Here is a 20,887-nt window from a genome sequence, read left to right as displayed (position 1 = left end):
TCAAATATGGCAATATTCAAAATGGCAAGTAATTAAATTCGATTAGAAATTAACAATGATAAAAAGGCGATTCCGGAGTTCGGGATTTCATATTCAAGCTATTTTGGGATTTTAAATTGGTTATCCAATCTTGTGAAACTTACGGGTTTTAAGGAGATTAATTCTTAAATCCTTTGAATACCCTTTCGAGTGAGACAAAGAGTGCCTTAATTAATCTAATCCTACTTTCGTGGAGTTAGAGTTAATTAAGACCCATTAGGTTCTTTAATTAATCTGTGAATCCTCTTAATCCTTAGCCTATTTCTAGGTCTAAGTTAATTAAATCCAATTTCTTGATTATCTATCATAAGGCCTTCTCCTTTCGGTGCCTCAACCATGGATTAAGAACATCACTTAATGGGATCCTACACTAAGCATGTCATTAAGCACACAAGAAATGAATAAAACTCATTAAGACCACAAAATATGGATTACCCAATCAAAATCCACAAAATATCTCAAATATTACATCCCTTACTCCAGAATCAAAGGTAAACAACTCACTATCCATAATATTTACAAGATATTCTGAGTTTATATGGAAATAAAGCTTTAATCTAAACTAAGAAACAAGAAATTAAACACTAGAAAGGTAGGAAAAATGTAAGAAAAGAAAGAAATCTCCAAATCTGGTTGGAAATGGAGTGGGAGATGGTTGTGACTCTTCAGCTGTTGCCTCCCCTATTCCTTTTCTTCCTCTACTTGCTTCCTCCTTTTCCTAAAATGGGAAATGGGGCTATTTATAGCATTTTCTGACATGGAGCCCTAAAATGGTGTGTTTTAGGAGGAATTTTCTGAGGGAATCTTCTGCCAGCTCATTAATGAAACCTTTGTGGGACTGCATAAGTGGACTGCATAAGTTATGCAGTCCCTTATGCAATTTTCTGCTGTTTCTGGTTCACTTATGCGAAACTGCATAACTTGGCGCATAGGTTATGCACATTTCCGTGAGATTGCATAAGGGAGGCGTGAATCTGCATAAGCTATGCACTCTGCTTATGCACAATTCGGCAGGTGTTGGAACAGTGTTTCTTCTCCTCATGCGGATCTGCATAGCTTATGCGGCAAGTTATGCGCAATTTTGTCAATGCATATTTCAACTTGAAAACTTGTTTTTGACATCTTTGGCTGTAAAAGTCACTCCTCAATGGCAAAATTTCTTTTCAGTCCTTCAAAAACACCATTTTTCCTACAAAACAAAGTAAAAACTACAAATTAATCCAAAATTGACAATTATGAAAAACTAACTAAATAACTAATGAAATTAGCTAAAAGTGACTAATAATCAAATAAAATGGCTATGAAATTAGACATAAATGATTATGCAAAATGTATGCATCAATCTTTCCTATTTACTTATTGTATATTCAGTATTAATTAATTATTATCAATGCCCAAGAAACCTATAACAAATTATAAAAGCTGGATACACGAGAGTATACGGGTTAGACAGCCATATGTCTACCCTGTATACATTTGTCAGGTACGAGGCCAGCTGTCGGGCACGAGACCCGCTGTCAGGCTTGTAAAGCCAGAAATAAAGTAGGCACAATGGCCAGTAAGTAGGCATATAGCCTGTAGAACAATCATACCAGACATATATTGTCAGTTCATGATTTTCTCGGTAGGCAGTACTGCTATCTATAGTCCCTAATTGGTATACCAATTTATCCAAACTAAATAAATAAGTCTAGGTATACTATGGGCAATTAAACATTTTTAATTAATTTAGCACTATTCACTGTTACTATTTTCTAGTACTGTTCATTAGTACCATTAATTTCATATTAATAGGACATTAGTCCCAATTTACATATTCATATCATTTTTAATATTTAATTTTCCTTATGAGTATTTTAATTATCATATATAGCATTATTCCCATGAATCTTTCTTTAGGTTCATGTTGATGTGTTATCTTTATCTAGGAATTTGACTAGGTTAGGATGTCTATTTAGTCACACTTCCTTCATAACAATTGCTCCTCTATGTTTAAACTTGAATTTCAATTTTTTAATCACTGAATTTGGAGTTATAGAACTCAAGTTATGGTCAAAATACCATAACTGGTCCCTTTGTCTCTAAGCTGTCCAGAATTTACAATTCCTGGTCAATAAACTTTGACCAGTCATTTGATCATTTTGTGGTCATTTTTAGACTTAGGTTCCTTCACAAGATATGATCCTCTATGTCTTAGGGACTCCCAAGTACAATTTCATAATTTTTCAAGCTTGGTATAGTGAGTTATAGTCAGTGTATTAACCTGAACTCTCAGTCCTATAAGGGCAATAACCAACTTCAGGGCAATATGTTTGACCCTCTTTTTAGGGTCTTTAAACTTAGAATTTGGCAAAGGTGTCTAAATCAATGTTGTAGCCCTAAGTATCATGTTTCTAGATCATATTGGCACATCTTAAATGGAATTTCCTAGTGGGAGTTATGGCCAAATGAACACACAGGTATCAAATGGCATTCTGGGTTCAACTTAACATTTTCTAGATTTCAATTCCTAACTTTGGCTAATATTTTCCCTAGGATGCAATGGTTTCTAGAGCTTGGTCAAAACATAAAAATTGTTGTGCTATGTCTTATAAAACTTTTGGCACTAGTTTCACTCAATTTGCAGCTTTGGACACCAAGTTATGGCATTTTTGCCAAAACTGGTCAAGCATACCAAAGGAACAATATTTTGGACAATTTCTGGGTTGGCAGTTTTAGTGACTCAACTTGTGCTAACAATTTGATTTGGTTAAAGGAAAAACTGGGTTAAGTGGTCTTCATGAAAAGTGTAGCCCTATGTCTAAACTTTCCATTGATGAAATTTTAGGTCATTTGGACCAGTATAGAGAGAGTTATGACCAAATGAACACGTACTGTTCATTTGGTCATTTTCTGGGTTGGCAGTTTCAGTGACCCAACTTATGCTAACAATTTGAATTTGTTAAAGGCAAAACTGGGTTAGGTGGTCTTCATGAAAAGTGTAGCCCTATGTCTAAACTTTCCATGGGTAATATTTTAGGTCATTTGGACCAGTATAGAGAGAGTTATGACCAAATGAACACGTACTTTTCATTTGGTCATTTTCTGGATTGGCAGTTTCAGTGACCCAACTTGTGCTAACAATTTGAATTTGTTAAAGGAAAAACTGGGTTAAGTGGTCATCATGAAAAGTGTAGCCCTATGTCTAAACTTTCCATGGGTGAAATTTTAGGTCATTTGGACTAGTATAGAGAGAGTTATGACTAAATGAATATGTACTGTTCATTTGGTCATTTTCTGGGTTTGGTGCAGGGAAATCCGAATTTAGGCAGTATTTAGGTCAAGTTTTGGATAGAATTTAGGCATGGTTTCTTCATAGAAAATGGGCTATTTTGGGTCTACTTTCACCTCCAATTGGCCTCATACCAATTGGGGTCACACAATTTCATTTATGGCCTAAAATGTACACTGCCCTCAACAAACACAACCTGCAGAAAATTGACACTTCCAAAACTCAATCTCCTCCAACTTCTTTACTTCAATTTGCATGCAATACACTTCTATAAGCAACAATCTCATCCCAATTAGGTCAAATTTCAAGCATTTACACAAAATCTCCAAGTCATGTACACAAACCCTAATTTCCAAGTTTCAAACTCAATCAATTCAATCCCTTTTCGCTTCTCATACATATAATCATATCAATCATCATCTCTAAACTCATTTACATTATTTGAACACAATAAAGCCCAACACATTTCATGGCTGCCAAAATTTGGGGACATCATGGGTTCATGAATTTCTTGTTAATTTCTTGAAATTTCCACTTATCTCAAGTCACTTTCAAGTATTAAAGAAGAAGGAAGGGAGAAAAGCACTAACCTCTTGTGACCCAACTTGGAAATTTTCCCAAAACTTCAACTTTCCTTCTTCCTATGGGTACCTAGAGCTTCCTTATGATGTGGGCTAAATTTTTAATGAAGGGGACTATGGGTTTTGGGGAGTGAAAGCTTGGGAAATCAAGCTTTAAGCTTGATAACAATGGTGGGGAGGGAGAGACTAAGGGAGACGGCAAGGAGGGAGAGAGAAGAGGAAGAAGAAGATTGTTGGTGGGGTTTTGTCTCTTGTGGTTATTTATATATATACTTTTATGTGTACTTTATTATTTTTAAATTTCATAAATCTATTTCCTTTCTTTTCTTTTCTTTCCTTTCCTTTTCTTTTCTTTTCTTTTCTTTTCTTCTTCTTTCTCTTCTCATTTTTCAAATTCAAATTCATAAAATTAATTTACGTTAATTATTCTATTTCCAAATTTTAATTTGACATTTAAGTCAAAATTCACCTCTAGGGGTGAAATGACCAAAATGCCTTTCATGGTGCTCATCGGATTATTTTTATTTTTTATACCAATTAATAAATTCTCTAAATTTTATTTTATTTCTCAAAATTTTTTTTCCTATATTTTTTAATATTTATTTCATTAATTTATGCCTCCTCACTATAGTTTAAGTGTAGTTCCAAATATCCTGACTGTCCGAACAGACATTAGTCATCGGAACAGTAAAATGTACGGACTACCTACGGTGAGGGCGTTACAATTCTTCCCCTCTAAATAAAATTTCGTCCTCGAAATTTACACACTGTAATTAATCTAGGGACCGCTATCTCCTTGTCTTTTCACCTTTTTGTGTTATAATACTTTACTTTTTTTTTAGTCTGTCTTATTAATCCTCATTCTACAATCTTATCCTTATCTCGATTTACTATTGAAAATACGTAGCTCTACACAATAGTCCCATGTCAGTACTGTAATCTGCAGCTTACAGCACAAACATCAAGAGCATTGCATAGTTACTACGGTATATCCCAATAAACTAACTCTTTTTTTTTTTTTTTCAACCAGTTCTGTACTCATCTTCTTTCATCTCATATACAGCCTCCTTCTCATTTCCATCTATTATCTTTAACACGATCCTTTTCGGTTGATAATCTACAATCACCTGGTGACCTAAAGGGTTGGTGACAAGTATGTCATCTTCTGACCCATCTATCGGTATCCTCTTTCAACAGGAGGTACAATGCATATATAGGGGTGAACATAGTTAGGGTCTATCAATACATACTTAAAGGTATTATAATTAGGAAATGTACCTCTGATAACATCTACCGGATTTGGCTCCTCTCGAGCCATAGCGTACACGCGGGATGCTACTTCAGCCTCGGGGTGTTCTATAGTCTTAGAAGCTCTTTGTGATGTACCAGCTACCTCTGGTCTCATCGGTCTTCTACCCCTCTGTACTGTCGGGGCAGACTTCTGAGTCTGTGGTGGAGTTGTGGGAGCACTCCTCCATGGGCAATCTCTCAAAAAAAAATTGCGCTATGGACCCACATCTGAAACATCCACCCGTTAGTAATCTACACTTTCCTCTGTGGTTCTTCCTATAATGTGTACAAACTGGCATCGGGATTGATCTCCGTGCTATAGGACCCACAGAATTGTCAATTGATACACTCATCTGACCTCCTCTCCTCGGGGCAAATCGGAACCTTTGCCTCTGTTCTCTACTCTGAATCTAACCCTGAGACCCCCTGGGTCTCTTGCTCAGATGGGCCTACGCTGGACCGACTGTGTCAGACCCTCTTTTGCACTGCCTGTCTCTCCTAAACTGCTCATCATTTCTAACTCTCTCTACTGGGGTCCTATATACTAGCTGGGGAGGTGGTGGCATAGCTCCAATGACCTGACGAAGCAATTGAGTCATTTGCTCTAGGAAGGCCTGTTGTGTCCTTACTAAAGTACCCAACGATGGTTCGCTTCATCGCCATCGCGCTCGACAAACGCAGATGCAGGTGCGTGACTCTCTACTTCCTCCTATATCGGTCTTGGAGGTCCATGCTCTGAAGGATCAGATGTCATCGATCCTATAAAACAGACAAAGAATAGATCTGCATTAGTGTCACCTCGACTCTATCTAAAGGCCCATGCATGTGATGCAACTATTTCTTTTTATCTATCTAGGTCTAGGACCGCCTAAACCTCTGCTCTGATACCACTAAATGTGACGCCCCTTACCCGTCTATTGTATAGCCAAGCAAGAAGTGCCACATTCGGTGTTGGAGCACCCTATCTTGTCTTGTCATGTCTATTGTAAATTTTAATGTCCTTTAAATCAGGTAATTTACGTGTAGAATTTTTTTTTTATTACACTTTGGAAACAATTAAAATTATTGGGATCTTTCCTGTTTACTTATTGTATATTCAGTATTAATTAATTATTATCAATGCCCAAGAAACCTATAACAAATTATAAAAGCTGGATACACGGGAGTATACGGGTTAGACAGCCATATGTCTACCCTGTATACATCTGTCAGGCATGAGGCCAGCTGTCGGGCATGAGACTCACCACAGCTTGTAAAGCCAGAAATAAAGTAGGCACAATGGCCAGTAAGTAGGCATATAGCCTGTAGAACAATCATACCAGACATATATTGTCAGTTCATGATTTTCTCGGTAGGCAGTGCTGCTATCTATAGTCCCTAATTGGTATACCAATTTATCCAAACTAAATAAATAAGTCTAGGTATACTATGGGCAATTAAATATTTTTAATTAATTTAGCACTATTCACTGTTACTATTTTCTAGTACTGTTCATTAGTACCATTAATTTCATATTAATAGGGCATTAGTCCCAATTTACATATTCATATCATTTTTAATATTTAATTTTCCTTATGAGTATTTTAATTATCATATATAGCATTTTTCCCATTAACCTTTTTGTAGGTTCATGTTGATGTGTTATCTTTATCTAGGAATTTGACTAGGTTATGATGTCTATTTAGTCACACTTCCTTCATAACAATTGCTCCTCTATGTTTAAACTTGAATTTCAATTTTTTAATCACTGAATTTGGAGTTATAGAACTCAAGTTATGGTCAAAATACCATAACTGGTCCCTTTGTCTCTAAGCTGTCCAGAATTTACAATTCCTGGTCAATAAACTTTGACCAGTCATTTGATCATTTTATGGTCATTTTTAGACTTAGGTTCCTCCACAAGATATGATCCTCTATGTCTTAGGGACTCCCAGGTACAATTTCATAATTTTTCAAGCTTGGTATAGTGAGTTATAGTCAGTGTATTAACCTGGACTCTCAGTCCTATAAGGGCAATAACCAACTTCAGGGCAATATGTTTGGCCCTCTTTTTAGGGTCTTTAAACTTAGAATTTGGCAAAGGTGTCTAAATCAATGTTGTAGCCCTAAGTATCATGTTTCTAGATCATATTGGCACATCTCAAATGGAATTTCCTAGTGGGAGTTATGGCCAAATGAACACACAGGTATCAAATGGCATTCTGGGTTCAACTTAACATTTTCTAGATTTCAATTCCTAACTTTGGCTAATATTTTCCCTAGGATGCAATGGTTTCTAGAGCTTGGTCAAAACATAAAAATTGTTGTGTATGTCTTATAAAACTTTTGGCACTAGTTTCACTCAATTTGCAGCTTTGGACACCAAGTTATGGCATTTTTGCCAAAACTGGTCAAGCATACCAAAGGAACAATATTTTGGACAATTTCTGGGTTGGCAGTTTTAGTGACTCAACTTGTGCTAACAATTTGATTTGGTTAAAGGCAAAACTGGGTTAAGTGGTCTTCATGAAAAGTGTAGCCCTATGTCTAAAATTTCCATTGATGAAATTTTAGGTCATTTGGACCAGTATAGAGAGAGTTATGACCAAATGAACACGTACTGTTCATTTGGTCATTTTCTGGGTTGGCAGTTTCAGTGACCCAAATTGTGCTAACAATTTGAATTTGTTAAAGGCAAAACTGGGTTAAGTGGTCTTCATTAAAAGTGTAGCCCTATGTCTAAACTTTCCATGGGTAAAATTTTAGGTCATTTGGACCAGTATAGAGAGAGTTATTACCAAATGAACACGTACTGTTCATTTGGTCATTTTCTGGGTTGGCAGTTTCAGTGACCCAAATTGTGCTAACAATTTGAATTTGTTAAAGAAAAAACTGGGTTAAGTGGTCTTCATGAAAAGTGTAGCCCTATGTCTAAACTTTCCATGGGTGAAATTTTAGGTCATTTGGACTAGTATAGAGAGAGTTATGACCAAATGAATATGTACTGTTCATTTGGTCATTTTCTGGGTTTGGTGCAGGGAAATCCGAATTTGGGCAGTATTTAGGTCAAGTTTTGGACAGAATTTGGGCATGGTTTCTTCATGGAAAATGGGCTATTTTGGGTCTAGTTTCACCTCCAATCGGCCTCATACCAATTGGGGTCACACAATTTCATTTATGGCCTAAAATGTACACTACCCTCAACAAACACAACCTGCAGAAAATTGACACTTCCAAAACTCAATCTCCTCCAACTTCCTTACTTCAATTTGCATGCAATACACTTCTATAAGCAGCAATCTCATCCCAATTAGGTCAAATTTCAAGCATTTACACAAAATCTCCAAGTCATGTACACAAACCCTAATTTCCAAGTTTCAAACTCAATCAATTCAATCCCTTTTCACTTCTCATACATATAATCATATCAATCATCATCTCTGAACTCATTTACATTATTTGAACACAATAAGGCCCAACACATTTCATGGCTGCCAAAATTTGGGGACATCATGGGTTCATGAATTTCTTGTTAATTTCTTGAAATTTCCACTTATCTCAAGTCACTTTCAAGTATTAAAGAAGAAGGAAGGGAGAAAAGCACTAACCTCTTGTGACCCAACTTGGAAATTTTCCCAAAACTTCAACTTTCCTTCTTCCTATGGGTACCTAGAGCTTCCTTATGATGTGGGCTAAATTTTTAATGAAGGGGACTATGGGTTTTGGGGAGTGAAAGCTTGGGAAATCAAGCTTTAAGCTTGATAACAATGGTGGGGAGGGAGAGACTAAGGGAGACGGCAAGGAGGGAGAGAGAAGAGGAAGAAGAAGATGGTTGGTGGGGTTTTGTCTCTTGTGGTTATTTATATATATACATTTATGTGTACTTTATTATTTTTAAATTTCATAAATCTATTTCCTTTCTTTTCTTTTCTTTCCTTTTCTTTTCTTTTCTTTTCTTTTCTTTTCTTCTTCTTTCTCTTCTCATTTTTCAAATTCAAATTCATAAAATTAATTTATGTTGTCGACACCATATTTTGGCCGATCCCCAAAACCGATAAAACTTTGAAACCGATCCCTAGTACTAGGTCTCCCTGTGCCGGTCAATGACATTTCCGATCTCTCTTTATCTTTCTTTGCCAGATAACCATATTTCCGAACTCTCCTCAAAAAGGAATCGAATCAATACTGAGTCCCCATGTCACTTAAAGCCTCACCGACCTCTCAGACCAATTGTCGAATTTTCTGACTAGTCTATTACATTCCCGAGATCTCCTGACAAACGAAATTGAACCAACACTAGATCTTGATGTCGCCAGTTTTATTGCCGATCTCCCTTTTAAAAAATTTAAGAATAATCAAGTTAAATGAAAATCCCAATCTTAAATGTTCAAGCCAAATCTTCAATTCTGTTTAACGTTGGGTCCTTACCGATTTCATGCACGTTGTGTTTTCCGATCTCTCACACTTAGGATAATAATCGCTTTCAGTTATTTCAATATACTCAGACAATCAAGTGTTTAAAGATTTCCCGATCACAACCATTCATCGAACAAAAAGAGTCATTTCATTTCATTTCTTTTCAGAATTTGTACAAGTCATTCGGCTGGGGGATCACCCCCAGCCTGATCTACATTTTGCTCACTCTCTCTCTCACCCTCTCCCTCCTCCTCACTATCTTCACCATCACCCCCAGGAGCCAGGTCGGCCATCCAAGAGAAGTCCTCCTCTGGGTAACGCTTCTGGAGTTCGACCAAGAGGTCCTTGTGAGCATTCACATAGGCTCCAGCTATTCCCATCATCATCTCTTCGTCTTTCTCCTTAAGCTCCTCTTCTTTCTCCTTAAGCTCCTCGATAAGCTGAGCGACCTGAGCAGCGTTGTTGGCCTGAAGCGCCTGGATTTCTCCGAGAGCCCGATTCCTTTCAGCCAGAATGTGAGACTGTTCGGCCACCTTGTCTTCATAGAACTTTGCCCGCCCCTCAACTTGAGATATATAATCCTGAGCAGATGAGAGCTGGGATCGGAGGGAAGCCAATTCCTGATTTCTCTTCTCGATCTCTCTACCCAGACGCTGAGCCTTTTCCCGAACCATGGTCTGATTCACCAGACATTCCACGTTCAGGCTCATGGATTGAATCAAGATATCATCAAGGCTGTTCGGGGATAGCCTGTCCCGATCCTCCCGAAGGAAGATGGAAGTCCCCAAGACTTTGGCAAAACCGGGGTTCTCCCGAACAGTCCGGTTATTCTTCAGGGAGTCGATCAGCGTCTGAGCTGCACGAGAAGAGGTCCTCCCAGAAGTTTGAGAAGGCCCCCTTTCTGTGCTCGGAACAACTGAAAGAGCCGGAGGCTGCTCTTCTCGTAGAGGAGGAGATTGGACGGCTTCTGAGATCGGCGAACCCGAAGGTTGAGGTGGATCTCCTTGTATTTCCCCAGGCTCATGACTGGGTGTTTGTAGTGCCGCACGCTTCATCTCTTTTATCCTCCGGGAGATCTCTTTGTCCTTCTTCCGCTTCCTGGAACCCTCACCACCTGCCATACCTGCACAAAGAAGAGGTCAGTGAGATCGCTAAGGTCCTGAGATCTAAGATATAGAAAATACCAATGCCGAGGTCAGAGAGCGAAAGTTCGCGATCTTGGCCAGTGATCAGCTGCATGGTCCAATGGTGCAGCTCGGCAGTCACCGCATTTAGACAGGAATACTTTTGAGTGGCGGCCTGACTCTTCAGATCCATCACTATTAAACTTTCCTCCTGGTTCAGGGTAATGCGGCTCGGAAGCAAGGGCCCCTAGTACCACCAGCTACGGGGGAAGTCCTCAAAGCAGCTCGGATCTTTGCTCCTCAGAATGAAGAAACGGTTCTTCCAATTCTTAAGGGAGGAGGGCAGATCGGTGAAGAGCCCGCAATGAGGCTTCGCTTGAAAGAACCAGTGCTCGTCGTCCTTTCGGCGAGTTAGCCTGTGCAGTTCGGTGAACACCTTAGCCGTAGGTCTGATTCCCTTAGCTCGGCATAGGCCTCGGAAGGCTACCAAGATTCGCCACGAGTTGGGGTGAATTTGAACAATGCACACTCGGTGAAGTTTTAGGACCTCCTTGTAGAAGTCATCCAGAGGGAACCGAAGACCGGCCTTTAACTGTTCCTCGTATACCATAACACTGTCATTCTCTTCGAAGAAGTGATCGACACGAAGATCGCCATGGCACTTAATGAGCTCGTACGAATCAGGCTGAATGTTGTATTCTTGGCTAAACGATTGTAGGTCGGTCTCTCGAAGGATCGACGGTAGCTCGTCTATAGGGAGAGTCTCCCTCCCTGAGGAACGAACATGCCTTGATGGTATGATCCGCCCCCGAGCTGGAACGGAGGCCCTAGGAGGTTCTGGTTGTGCGCTCGGCCCGACTAACTCTTCTTCATCAGACGACCACGAAAACTGAATGGAAGGAGGGCTCGCCGCCCCCTGACCTTCGGCATCGCTCATTTTCAAAAAATAAAAAACTTAAACTAGAAAGAAGATCAAAACCCTTACCGGAGTCTGATCGGCGTCGGAAGAACTTGAGAAAATGAGAGAACTTTGAAGTTGTGAGCAGGAGGCTGAAAATGGAATGAGAGAACAACTGGCTGACCCCTCACCCCTATTTATACTAGTCCGAGCATTTAATGCTCACGAGGTTCCAGGCAGTGCATCGATTAACGGGATTCGCCAGCTGTTCTGACACATCTCTCGAACGTTCCAAAGAGTTCGGTTAATTGGAGATCGGCATAATAAGTTGAATGTTTTGATTAGAGGATCAGTTAAAGCGTCGTTTTGTTAGGAACCAGATCGGACAAATTATATCAGAGATCGAAAAATAATTAATAAGATAACAATTGGCAAAATAAATTTTTATTTCCAAAAGATCGGATTACATCATTTGGGCGATCTCTAGGGATCGGATTACAATAAAGGTCTAACTACATCATTTGGGCGATCTCTAGGGATCGGATTACAAAAGATCGGATTACATCATTTGGGCGATCTAAGGATCGGAATACATTAGAGATCTGATTACATCAAAAGGCCGATCTAAGGATCAGCAGAACATCCTATCTAAAAGAGTCCCGGGTTTATAACTGATCCCAAGGATATTGCCGACCGGAAGCTTAATCCGCTGTCGGAACACCCAATGTGGAGGGAAACCGCTGTCGGAACACCCAATGTGATGAGAAGCCGAAAAAACTCAGTTGAGCGACTCGAGATCGGTACAACCGAGGTCCGCAATACGGATCGGTCAATTGATCCAGTTCTCTCACCATCATCAGTTAAGGTCACTACGTTTATTCGATCACCGGGATCGTAAATTTTCAGTCGGTGAGTAAAGAAGTCCATCGGAAAAAGATCTAGGCCACAGTTGTAGTCGGAACTTCCACCGGAGCAGCTAGAACTGGGAAGTCAGAAGGAAGAGAGGAAATCAGATGGAGGAAATGTCTCTGTGGGTATATATAGGGAAAATGAGCATTTATTCTCGGGCGTAAAACGGCTTAACGCCGGGAATCGAGGGGCAATTAATGCTTTGACCGGACCGAACCTGAGAAAGGGAAAGATCGAGATAATAGATCGGAAGATGGGAGACCGGCATGAAAGATCGGAGAAAGAGCATATTAAAAGAGATCAGAAAAAGGGAGGATCGGAAGGCAAAAAGAATAAGACAAATCCCAAATAACCGTCGTCAGAATCAGAGCCGAGGTAGTTAAAGCGTGGCAGACGAGATCTCCACCGCACGCCTAAGAATCGCCCACAATGCTGACAGGTGCCAGGGTATGTCGTGACAGTCCTGTACATTCCAATCCCCACCGTTGATCTCACTTGTAAGGACGAACCCGGAACCCTTGGATCAAGAGAGAAGACGACAAGACCAGCGTCTTTCGCTCTTAGCCCTTAGATCGTTCCGGACAAGAAGATTTGGGACCGTCAGATTGAAAGAAGAAAAGGACAAATGTTCTGAAGAGTAATCTCAACCATTCATTTTGATTCTCTTTAATTCCTGAGCATCCGATCATGTCCTTCGAAATCTTGACCCTCCATCTCCCTCAAAATAAATCCTGACCCTTCATGGGGAGCACCCGATTCCTATAAATACCTGCATGAAAAACTGTTCAAGGGACGGGCAAAAAAAAGAGGTAGTTATTATAGCGGAAGAACTCTGAAACTTCATTCAGTTGGTTAATCTGCTACGTAGAAGTGTTGATCTGAAAGACTTTTGAAACAAGTTTTCTGAAGTGTTTTATTAAAAAGGATTCTGAATACTGAAACTCTACATTTCTGGTTTGTTCAGTATCTGGCCATACTCTCATTTTCAGCCCTTTATCATCCCTGTTTTCATTTCTGTTGTCCAAGCTCAACTTCACTCTACTCGGTTTTTATCTTAATCTGATTGCATTTTAGCTAAGCACCCTTCAGTTCACGACGAACATCAGCCCTCAGGCTAATCAGTCCGCTGCCTTATCACTATTTGCCACCCCGTAGTTATTTTAATAGATTTGGCTCATCGCAGGTAAGAGCTCATATCGCTGTTTTATTAAGTGTTTACGTTTACTTTTCGCAGTATCTTTGTTCTTCTTACGTATGTGATTTTCTCAAAGTTTATTTTGTGCAAAAGGACCCCAAAGAATGTTACTCTCGAGTTATCTCTTTAGTGTTTAGTCCATCATTTTATTAATCTTCGTCATTTTTGAATGCAAGTTTTCTAGCTCCCAATAACGTGTAAGTGATCAGGTAAAACGTAGGTAACTGCAACTTAAGGGTCTCTTTAAAAAAGAAAACCCGAATAACACGTCAGGAAAATAGCCAAACTATTAGGCTGACGTGAACGGCAATTCGGCAAGACACCATAAAGTGGAATAAAACCAAAGTAAACGAAACAGAATAGATCGGATGATGATAGGCATTGGTAAAATGACTACATGGAAGGTCGGTAAATCAAGTCTAGTGTTCCCCGTTTAGTCATTAGGTATCCAGAAGCCTTATCCCCAGCATCTTTGAATACCAGAATCCTTAGCTTTAGGCTCTTATGACATGTAGCTGGAATTAAAAGTTCGGGAGATCGGAAAAGTCCCTTCCAGGCTCCTGTTAATCTAAAAGAGATCGGAAGAGAGTTCTTATCCGGTCTCAACTCAAAATTTTAACAAATATTTAAAAGAGATCGGAGGAGAGTCCTTATCCGGTCTCAACTCAAAATTTTAATAGATATTTAAGGGAGATCGGAGGAGGGTTCTTATCCGGTCTCCATTCAAAATTTTAATAAGTAACTTAGAAGAGATCGGAGGAGAGTTCTTATCCGGTCTCAACTCAAAATTTTAACAAATATTTAAAGGAGATCGGAGGAGAGTTCTTATCCGATTCTCACACCAAATCTTAACCTATATGCAAGATAACCCCAAAACCAAAAACGATTCACGACGCCGATTCACTAAGGTTGTCTCATTTACTTATGTATCTGGGTGATCCGAATTTAGTGAAAAATTAAAATTTCCTTTTGTCAAAAGGATTAACATGTCCATTCAAGCCCTCTTAACTAATGCAAAGTTAAATCTACTTACCCTTATTAAGGGACGAGGTGGGGTGCCTAACACCTTCCCCACCCGTATACGGACCCCGAACCTAGAATCTCTGCCTTGAAGTGGTTTCATTTTTTAATTTGTCTTCTCAAATGGTTTTCTTTAGTTTCCCTCAAAACTAAGGTGGCGACTCCTCACTTTTTCCCACTTCAGTGAGTGATCGTCCAGGCGACCGCAAAATCCCTTGCGACATATGTTAATTATTCTATTTCCAAATTTTAATTTGACATTTAAGTCAAAATTCACCTCTAGGGGTGAAATGACCAAAATGCCTTTCATGGTGCTCATCGGATTATTTTTATTTTTTATACCAATTAATAAATTCTCTAAATTTTATTTTATTTCTCAAAATTTTTTTTCCTATATTTTTTTAATATTTATTTCATTAATTTATGCCTCCTCACTATAGTTTAAGTGTAGTTCCAAATATCCTGACTGTCCGAATAGACATTAGTCATCGGAACAGTAAAATGTACGGACTACCTACGGTGAGGGCGTTACAACCCTTCTCTATCTCTTGTGATTTTGTTATTTTTGGATGATATTGGTAATTTATTTTGATCTGTAGTGTTGGATTTACTTTGAAATCTAAAGATTTATGTTTGATTTGTTTCGAATCTTGTGACCTGTAATATTGGATTTGTTTTGTTTTGGTTATTGAGATTTGAAGAACTAATGGATTGAAATGAATCAAACCAATTATTTCGGTTTAATTCAATTCATTTAGTTTTTTACTTTGGTTCGATTTTATTTTTCAAAAGAAAGTACTTCCAAATTTTGGTTTGTCCAGTCCCTTTTTCTTTTAGAGAGTAATTTCAATTCAATTAATTTTCTTGGTCTGTAAAGTAGTTTTGTAAAATGTGAATTTCTTTCTTATTCTGTCTTTAATTATATTATTTAGATTTCCAAAATTACGATTACATGTCCCTTTGGTGAAATTACGAACACATAGTGATTTTATGAGTAGAAGTATTTTGCATGTCACATAAAGTGGTAAAGATGCATATATTAATTCTTCCTCAGAGACAATGGGAACTGTGTTTCTCAGTTTATTCCACACTTGCAATGAAAACTCATTTGCTGCTTTATAATAGATTTTATTTGGAATTCTATATGAAGCAGTATCTTCACAGTCCAGTAAAAGAAATCCCAAGATACTAATTAACAATTTCTACCGCTTGTGATTTATTTTTCCTTCTCATTTTTCTTTTCTCAAGAACTGCTTCTCTTATACAACATTTTTTTGACTCTGGGCTTCCATTTTCTCTTCTCCACTCAACGATTCAGAAGCTCTATGGTTTTTGTAGCCTCCAATTTCTCCCTCTCTTGCACAAACTTAATTAGCGACTATAAGTCTTCCATTTCAGGTGAGTTGCTTTTATGATCTAATGCTGCATAATATATTACTAATTTGTAAAATTTGCTTCTCAAAAGAAGTTTGAATCGCTAGTTGTAGAAACTTAGGCATTTGAATCTTGCTTCTATTATTTAAAATCTGCATAATATGTTATGCTGAACATTTGCTATGTTGTATATGATTGAACCCATATGTCAAAGTTACCTTCTTCTGTTGGTGCACCCTCTCCTTTTTGTTTGACCTTTCTTTTTTTTGCTCCTTCACCTCTTTGAGAGAAAATTGCATGATCTCTTTCCAGGCAATTTGTCTACAATTATAAATTTTTTAAAATTTGTAGCTGGCACCAATAACACCTCAATTATTATCCAAATGTCCATAGTCATAATATTACGCATTTGGAAGAAAGGAGTTTTATACGTATAGTTGATTCCTTGACTCTGTTCATCCTTGCTCTTCCTATGCGTATGTAGTATTTAAATTTGTGTATGTGCCTGTTCTGTGATGTTTCTTTCTATGTTTGTCCATGTTATTGTTTATCATGTAGATCTCTTCTTACCATTAGAGAATGTTTAGTGTATGTTTATTATGCTTCACCCTCTTCTGTGGAAAATTTTTGGTGGCTGAAAATGAAGAGGAAAAATAAACTCACAAACCCATTTTGACACTTGTTAAGGTTGTTACCTCCTCTAGTAAGTTTCAACATAGTGCTTTGTGACTTTTCTCTTTGTGGTTATGCTAGTTGAGTTCGTAGGACCATGAAAATTTTCTAACACTCTTTCTGAGATTAAGTTGGTAAGTGGGGAAAAAATGAATTGCAAAGTAGAAGCAGCTCCTGGGTTTGTGTCACTTTAGAAACAAAAATCTAGTCCTTTGCTTTGTACGCTAGTTAAAGAAAAAACAAGTAAAAAATCTTGGTTTTGTATTTGATGATTTTTTTTTTCTTTGATGAAGATTCCAATCCTTTTGCTAGCTATTAAATTATAAACCTTCCTTTAGGCAGCCGTTAAATGATTTTATGTAGCTCTTTCTTTCATCAAAACCAACTTTGAAGGGAGTGTGTGCCTTCTTTTAAGATCTTTGCTTTATTTAGGGTAAGGATCCACAAAAAAAGAAGGAAAAAAAAAAAAATTCATATTGCATTTTCTTTTTACTTCCATTTGATTTTTATTGGACTCTTTGAGCTCTTGGCCAAATCCATTTGAATCTTACCATCTAGTCATGATTTTTTATTTGATGCATTAATTCAGTGGGATTATGAATTACTCTGTTTATAAAGCTAAAATCATCAACTTCTTAATTAGTAAACCAATTTATTTGATTGCTAAATTTGTGTTCTATTTGTCCTAATTGTGAAGTGATTTATTCCAGAATTTGTTGAATAATTGACATATGGGATGGAGAAAACCGGTTTTAACATAAGGATGGATGACAAATTTTAATAAATGATTCAATCGTGTAATTCCCGCTGTCAGTTGCAAAACCATGCAATCATTTGCCAAATCTCAGGTTCTGCTTTTGCTGATCACTAATGCTCACCATCATTGTTGTCCCTTTTTTCCCTATGCTTCCCATCAGCGGTGTTGTTTGTTTGTTTGTTTTTTCTTTCCTTTTGGCTTGATTGAGGTCCAACAATTTCAGTATCGCTGCTCCTTATAGTCCTAAAAATAATTTATAGACATTAAAACTCATTGACAAATAATCTTCACATGGATATGGATGGTATGGAGTTCATGGAATTGTATAGGAGAATAAAGATTTTTTTTTAAATGGATTTGGATGGTATGGAGTTCATGATAAATAATGTCCAGATTAATTCAATTATATTATTGTTTATGATAAATAATTTTTTTTTCGAATCATCCCATAATACTAGTGTACCTTAATTAAGATATTTTTAGTCTGAGAATTCCGATCATCCATATGCAGTATCATATTTAACAAGAAAAAAAAGATATTTTAATGAATATAGAGACAATTATTCCATTTCAAATCCAATTTAGCTCTCAAAAGATATTTAATTAAGATGTATAAATTGTTAAATTTTTGGGGAAAGCACAATATAGTAACCTGTTTTTCATGCTTTTTCAATTCAAGGATTGAAGAAAATTTCATGACAAATCGATTATTGAACGATCGTGTCGTTAACAAATCGAGGGAAAAGGGCTAACGCCATTAAGTGCACTTATGGGTATGGATACAATTGTTTGAATGAATCTTGAACAAAAATTATTATGAAATATTAATTTGCATATTCATATCTGGAGATTTAGGTATGTATAGGAGCTTTGATATCTAGTGTATCCCACACATCTGTAACTAAATTAGTTTCTTCACCTCTTAGCAAAGTGACATAAAGAAATAATTTCACCTTTAATAAAATTTTGATATTCTAATTTATTGACATCATTAGCATCGGTAATTTATGAAAATGCTCTGCAATTTATGATAAACAGTAGCTTCCACCATTCTAAAATCCTTTTTATTCACATTCATATTCAATTTCTTGCATGGATCATGAAATATTTGTATGCATATTCAACTTTTTTAAGCTAAAGTTTCATCTCTAACATGATTTCCTTTCTTGATGGAGTGTACTTAGGTTATGTTTTCAGAAGAAGAATTGTACTGCTGATTCTTAGCACATTGAAACTTGTAGCATTGAAATTAAGGCTCTTATGTGAAATTGCATTCTGCAGCTCATTGTGTTCAATTCTGGCCTGATCCTCCAAATGAGATATTGAGTTTCCTCACAGCAGATGCAGTGGTAGTGACTCTGTGTTAACTCAGGTTTCGAGCCTATTCGTGTGACTATAATTGACTTTCCTCACAGAAGATGCACTCTAATTTGGTCTCTTTGGAAAAACAGGAACGAAGCGCTTTGGAATTCTAATCAGATTACAAGCTCTGCTTCCTCCTTCCTGAATCAGTGATTAGATGCCCAAGTTAGTGACCATCCATCCCATTTTGACTACTCTTCGACAGTTTCTGTGGCTGATTTGTTGAAATGGCACAAGCCTGCTTCGGGATTCTTGAAATGCAATACAGATGCTTCCTCCCATCCGCATCATAACAAAATTGAGCAGGTTGGGTTCTTTGTGATTGGAGAGGACAGCTGATTAAGGCTTGCTAATTGAGCTTCTTGGTCCACCTGATCTGAAAATCACTGAAGCTCTCTCTCTCCAAGAAGCTCTTAGCTTGATTGATGGAAGGGGCATGCATATCACCTAATTTATTAACTTATTCAACCTTGATTGAATGCTGATGTTGTTCCTTATCCTGCACTTATAGATGCCCAGTGCAAGAATTTATAAGTGAAATCTGCTGTGACTTTATTTGATGAGATGACTAAGCAGGGAATCAAGCCTCATGTTGTCACTTATAAGGCAACTCAAGAAAATTACAGTGGCAAGCAGGAAATTTTGTCCATCTTAAATGCTTGCAGGTGCGTAAAATGCAGCAATTGTTGTCGTTTTCTATAATAAGATTACTACCATGTTGTGAATGTTTAAGAATGAGAACATGCTATATTTACACTGTAATTTTGGTGCATTTGCATCTGAGGAAAATTTATATCTGTTGCAAATTTTTATCGTATATGAAAAGTAAAACCTGCAAACTGATAATACTAGTTCCAATATGGAAGCAAGTATAAGTACTCCTGCAATTTTAATCTTGTTTTAAGTTCAGAATTAGCAGGGTTAATATTGATGTATTGTTTTTCGCTCATTGAGAGAAGTATTGCTTTACTTTTTATTTTTAGTTTAATTATTGTTCCTTAATGGTGCATGTGGCTCGTGGTCAATGCTAAATCAAGAAATATATGCATAGTGAATAATGGTGAATGGAAGGTCACTGTTCATGTTTCTAAGATTTTATGACCCTTTTGTGGCGTTTCCTTTGCTCTTTGTTCACTTCTACCTTCACAGTAAACCATCAGCATCAGAAACAAATCAAGCAGTTTACTATACTATGATTTCTTGTCAACAATGACTAGCAGAATTGCAAATACCCTTCTAGTGGATCTCTTGTAAAGTTTCTTGTAGCACATATTTATAGGCAAAAGCATGTCAAAAATTGAGATTATCAGATTTTTGAAGCGCTAATATATTTCTTGCCTGTCACTTTTCTGCCTGCTTTGTATCATATAGCTTGTTTTAGATACGTCAAGGATATTTAACATCGAATATGGATATGTTTTGATTTGTGTCTCTCTGGATGCTGTCGCTGAGATTCCTTTGGAGATGCTTCGATTTTATTGGAGGAGCTTTGATTATTTGATTATCAGGTGTATGGCGTGGCATACATACTTGTAATGGCTTTCGCGGTGTAATTTTAGAGTCTGGTTCTTTGCTGATGGTACAAGCTCTCCACTCCAATCAGCATGATCTCTCTTATTTTGATTCTATTGTCACTGATTATGAATTTTCTTCTTAATTAATTCTGCTCTATTTCTTCTACAGGTAAATCAGTGAACACTGTTGTCCATTGCTTAACACATACAATTTAGGGTACAATTTAGTTTTTAGTCAAATCTCCGGGACTGGGGGCTTACACTGTTGTCCACTGCTTAGCACATAATTTAGTTTTTAGTTTAATCTCCAGAAGTGAGGTCCTGTCACTCATGATTTCTTATGAACATATATATATATATATATATATATATATATATATATATATAATTGCCACAAAAGTGATGCAATGAACATCTCAAGTTTGTGAATTCACCTGACCTGCCCAGTTAAAGTATTTCTATTTTTTTATTTTTAGTTTCATTCGT

The 20,887-nt window shown here is 37.4% G+C and overlaps 1 protein-coding gene across 1 annotated transcript in view; it reads left to right on the top strand.

Annotated features, from left to right (window-relative positions):
• The window catches only part of LOC110659161 (disease resistance protein RPV1), a 94,310-nt gene extending 73,743 nt beyond the window's left edge, over positions 1-20,567 (top strand). The window contains 2 exon segments of the mRNA XM_058131427.1: positions 18,807-18,897; positions 18,977-20,567. The gene's annotated coding sequence lies outside the window, so the exon portion shown is untranslated.
• Positions 20,568-20,887: the final 320 nt, after the last annotated feature.

This window comes from Hevea brasiliensis, chromosome 12, assembly GCF_030052815.1.
Source record: "Hevea brasiliensis isolate MT/VB/25A 57/8 chromosome 12, ASM3005281v1, whole genome shotgun sequence".
In the NCBI taxonomy this organism is placed as follows: domain Eukaryota; kingdom Viridiplantae; phylum Streptophyta; class Magnoliopsida; order Malpighiales; family Euphorbiaceae; genus Hevea; species Hevea brasiliensis.
This window is presented reverse-complemented; position numbering and strand designations above follow the sequence as displayed.